This window comes from Hylobates moloch, unplaced genomic scaffold (genome assembly GCF_009828535.3).
Source record: "Hylobates moloch isolate HMO894 unplaced genomic scaffold, HMol_V3 SCAFFOLD_11, whole genome shotgun sequence".
Taxonomy (NCBI): Eukaryota; Metazoa; Chordata; class Mammalia; order Primates; family Hylobatidae; genus Hylobates; species Hylobates moloch.
In genome coordinates this window covers 52,713,242-52,718,730 of record NW_026652286.1, presented here as the reverse complement: position 1 = coordinate 52,718,730, position 5,489 = coordinate 52,713,242, and the positions used below count along the sequence as shown (strand labels likewise).

The 5,489-nt window shown below is 38.0% G+C and overlaps 1 non-coding gene across 1 annotated transcript; it reads right to left on the bottom strand.

Annotated features, from left to right (window-relative positions):
- Window positions 1-3,944: 3,944 nt before the first annotated feature.
- Window positions 3,945-4,051, bottom strand: LOC116477511 (U6 spliceosomal RNA). The gene has a single exon (XR_004250483.1). It is a non-coding gene; the product is annotated as a U6 spliceosomal RNA (small nuclear RNA).
- Window positions 4,052-5,489: the final 1,438 nt, after the last annotated feature.

Below are 5,489 nucleotides of genomic sequence, written 5' to 3'. Positions count from 1 at the left end.
GGAAAGAACAACTCCAGACGCGCTGCCTTTAAGAGCTGTAACACTCACCGCAAAGGTCTGTAGCTTCACTCCTGAAGCCAGTGAGACCATGAACCCACCAGAAAAAAGAAACTCCGGACACATCTGAACATCTGAAGGAAAAAACTCCGGACACACCATCTTTAAGAACTGTAACACTCACCACGAGGATCTGCGGCTTCATTCTTGAAGTCAGTGAGACCAAGAACCCATCAATTACAGACACAGAACGAGGCAGAGTTTGGCTGGGGGAGTTGGAGAAGAGCCCAGGCTGTTGAGCGGCCTGACCCACTCCATCCCCTTCTGGCTTCCCCCATCTGCTGAGAGCTACCTCCACTCAATAAAACCTTGAACTCATTCTCCAAGCCCAGGTGTGATCTGATTTTTCTGGAACACCAAGGCAAGAACCCAGGATAAAGAAAGTCCTCTGTCTTTGTGACAATGTACAGGGTGTAATTGAGCTGGTTAACACAAGCTGCCTATAGATGGCTAAACTAAGTTAGCACCCTGTAACCCACGCCCACTGGGGCTTCAGCTGTAAACATTCACCTCCAGACACTTCCGTGGGGTGGGAGCTCCACAACCTGCCCGTCTGTATGCTCCCCTAGAGGTTTGAGCAGTGGGGCACTGAAGAAGCAAGCCACACCCTCATCGCATGCCCTGAAAAGGGGACCAGGGAACCTTTCTGGTTTCAAAATGAGCTTTCAGATAGTGGAAAGCCAATAAATATTTGTGGGATGAATTAATTAAAAATGAATGAGCATTAATCCTTAATTAATAAGGTGTTATTGTACTTCCCTATATTCCATGGAGGAGGGGGAAAAAAAAACAAATAATGACGAGCTAATATTGGAATGTAAGGGAATTTAATTGCGCATGAGCATGTACATTTAATTCCTTAGACATATTCAGGGATAAAGACTCAGTAGAATACACATTTCTTATTTATTCTGTATCCATACCTTCAATCCTGGATTATAAGATTCTTCAGAAAGATGACTCTTAGGATAGTCTACCATTACATATAAACAAATGTACATATTTATTGGTGCAGGAGGACATTGTGAAGGGGAGGATAGGGGAAGGACATTTCTATAGGCACTCAAACATCTGAGTTCTTGTCCATCAGTTAGCTATGTGAACTTGGGCAAGTTGGTTCCCTTTTCTTTCTTTTTCTTTTTTCTTTTTTTTTTTTTCGGAGACTGAGTCCTGCTCTGTCTACCAGGCAAGAGTGCAGTGGTGTGATCTCGGCTCACTGCAAGCTCTGCCTCCTGGGTTCACGCCATTCTCCTGCCTCAGCCTCCTGAGTAGCTGGGACTACAGGTGCCCGCCACCATGCCCGGCTAATTTTTTTGTATTTTTAGTAACGAGGGGGCTTCACCGTGTTAGCCAGGATGGTCTCGATCTCCTGACCTCGTGATCCACCCACCTCAACCTCCCAAAGTGTTGGGATTACAGGCGTGAGCCACTGCGCCCGGCCAAGTTGGTTTCCTTTTTTGAGCCAGTTTCTGGATATAATTAAAAGATTGGATTTGATAATCCATAAAATATTTGCCAGCTCTAAAATGTTTTTAATTATGTGGCCAGGAATTTGGTTATGACACTTTAGAAACAGTCATGAATGCCTCTGTTTTAATACTTGATAACATACATACGATGATATAGCTATATATTTGTGTATTTCGCTAGACCGTGAACTTCTTCAGGCTCTGGCCTAGGGCCTAGAACAGAGTAAGTCTGTAAAAATTAACTGAAATTCATTAATTATACTGCTCAGATATACCAATAGAGTTCACAAGTTTGAGTTTTGATTCAGTCTATATTTTTTAAAAAAAACAAGAACCAATGCCAATGACAATTTTCAAATGGTCTTAGATTCTACAACGTTAAGTGCAACTTTAGGTAAATGTAGTGACCCAGAGGGTTAAAAATTAAATGATTAAAAATGGCTTAGTCTGCCATTTCTCAAACGACACAGGTATACACGGCTATAAGCAGTTCCTTTCTTCCTCACATCGGGTGATGTGCAACACATGTGCCTCAGACTTTGAACTTGCTTCAGTCAACATTTTTATCTGTGGCTTGACTGAAGATATAGTGAACAGCTCATAGCATGCACAGGTGACAGAGATCTGGAAGGGAAAGCACATATGGTTTCACACTGAATCACAATCCATAAAGCTTTTAACAGGGTTACTATGATAAGACAATTTAATTCTCATAAAATACAGTTAACAAAGATGAATGTTCTACCCAGATCTCTAAAAAACGAAATGTGTTACACAGGTTCAGGAAAATAGGGCTTAGTGATTAGAAATCTAAAATATTAAGCGTTTTTAAATAATTACAGTGGTAATTATGACAATAACAGCCATAATTTGTTGAAAATAGTAGATCCCCCATATCTGTGTTTCTCCTTTATGTGATTTTAGTTACCTGAGGTCAACTGCAGCCCAAAAATAATAAATGAAAAATTCCAGAAATCTACAATTTATAAGTCTTAGATTGCAAGCCAGTCTGAGTAGCATGATGAAATCCCCCACTGTCTTGTTCCATCCCACCCTGGACACAGATCATCCCTTTGTTCAGCATATCCATATGTATGCTACCCATTCACCCATCAGTCATCAACATTGTCTGCTCCTGACATCCAACTATCGACATCTACATGGATTGAGGACCCAGAATCACCCCAAGCAGATGATTTTCCTTCTGATGTGTTGTCAGAAGGTCAATAGTAGCCTATAGCTACATCACAGTGCCTGTGTCATTCATCTCCCTTCAACTCAACATGTAGGCTCAAGAAATGTGAGTATAATATGATAAGATATTTCAAGACAGAGAGAGACTGATTTCATATAACTTTTATGACAGTATATTATTATAGTTGTTCTATTTTATTACCATAATTGATCTCTCACTGTGCCTAGTTTACAAGTTAAATATCATCATGGGTATGTATGTATAGGAAGAAGCATAGTATATCTAGGGTTCTGTACTATCCATGGTTTCAAGCATCCACTGGGAATCTTGCAATGCATCCCACATGAATAAGTGGGGACTACTGTGCTTATTATGTGCCAGGCACTGTACTGGACCCTACATCTCTGAGTTTCAAGGCCAATACCTTTTCAGTGTACCGTGTTGAATGTTCATTTAAGACAACCGATGATAGGACTCCTACAATGTTATATGATTTTAAAATCAATTAAGACAGCTAGGCAGGTGGAATCCTGTGTTTTATGCTAGTGAAACTTGGTTGAAATTGTATTCAGGCTTAGATTCCTCGACTTCATAAGTATATAGTGTGTGTGTGCTGCAGGGGAAAGTGAGGGGCCTAGCAACCTTATTTTCCAAGGATTAGCTGGGGAAAAAGTGAATAATAATCTGGATTAGTAGAGAGGGGAAATGATAGCTGTTTTTAGAAACTGAAAAGGCTGTCGTGTGACTCTTGGATCAGGCGTATTTTATCTAGATCCTGAAGAAAGAAGCAGGATGTAGAGTGAAAGGAACAGATAAATGGATTTTGGCTTAACAGAGGAAAAAAAAAAACTAATAGTGAGTTCTATCCTAATACTGCCAAATGAATGAGAGTCCCATTGTTAAAAGTGTGCAGGGAAAAGTTGGACATTCACTAATGGAAAAGGAAGACTGGAATTAATGATAGAAGAGATGCCTCAAGGTAAGTTTCAAAATAGTAATTTTACTGTTCTCTGATTATATATTGATAGAGACTTCTTTAGAGTTTGCAATCAAAACCTGTTCTAATTTAGCTGAAGCTACTCCATTAAAAATCTGCTGGATATTTTATAAATACTTATATAATCCCTGCCTTTTAAGATAGTATAACAAAGATATTTCTGCAAGTTTCTTGCTTTCAATCATTTTAATTTATCATAAAATTCTTTCTTTTCTTTTTTTATTTAATTTTTTTTTAACGCTTCATGAATTTGCATATCATCCTCCCGTGGGGGTCATGCTAATCTTCTTTGTACCGTTCCAATTTCAGTATATGTGCTGCTGAAGTGAGCACTATTTCTCATAGTGAGTCTAAGGCATAGGCATTACTTTTTCACATTACTAGATGGTAAAACTAACCCAGAGAAGATAAGCAATATATCTAACATCATACTGTTAATTAGTAGTAGTACTATGATGCAAACATAATTGATTAACAATTCTAAACAATGAGTCTTCCTCCATATTTTCATAAAGATCTACAAATTAGAGTAATTTTAAAAAGATCTTCAGTTTAGTAGCTTTTTAAATAATAGAAGTCATAGTTTATTATGACTTTTATAATGAAAAAGGCATGTTGTGGGAAATTTGGAAAATATAGTAAAATTAAAAATAATAATAAAAAATAGAATAATATCCTCTATAACTCTACCATCTGTAAAATTACTTCAACTATTATAGTGCATAATTTTGTGAGGTTTTTCATATATGTATTTCATGAAATATATGATCAAAAATAAGTATTACGTATAAATATACACACATGCAAATATATAAATATATAATTTTTTAATCTTTTTTCTTTTTTTTGAGATAGAGTCTCACTCTGTCACCCAGGCTGGACTGCAGTGGCATGATCTCGGCTCACTGCAAGCTCCACCTCCCAGGTTCACGCCATTCTCCTGCCTCAGCCTCCCGAGTAGCTGGGACTACAGGCGCCTGCCACCACACCCGGATAATTTTTTGTAATTTTAGTAGAGACAGGGTTTCACTGTGTTAGCCAGGATAGTCTCCATCTCCTGACAACATGATCTGCCCACCTCGGCCTCCTAAAGTGCTGGGATTACAGGTGTGAGCCACTGCACCGGCCTATAAATATATAATTTTTAAGACAAATGGGACCAACTACTCTGTGTTGTTCATTGCTTTTCATGGGAAATATAATTTTGTGAGTATATTCTAATATCACTAAACATTTTTCTTTTTTAAATTATCATTCTAACTGTACTGTGTGCAAGTCCATTTTTATTTTCTCTACATATCAACTGAATATTTTATTTTATAAAGCACTTTTTGGTACTGTGATTGGTTTTCGTGATGCAAGAAGGCCCTGAGACTATTCCATAAAACATATATGTCCTTTAATTTTCCTTTTTAAAAATCGTTTTGTCTGTTTGTTTTAAATTTTAATAGCTTTTGGGGTACAAGTGGGTCTTGGTTACATGGATGCATTGTACAGTGGTGAAGTCTGGGATTTTAATGTACCTGTCACTAGAGTAGTATACATTGTATCCAATAGGTATTTTTTCATCCCTCACCCCCATCCAACCCTCCCCTCTTCTGGGTCTCCAGTGTCCCTTATACCACTCTGTATGCCTTTGTGTACCCATATTTGTTTTCCCATTCTTAGGTTACTTTACTTTGTATTATGACGTCCAGTTCTATCCAAGTTGCCGCAAAAGAAATTTTTCATTCATTTTTATGTATTTAATAGTATTCCATGTATATGGTAC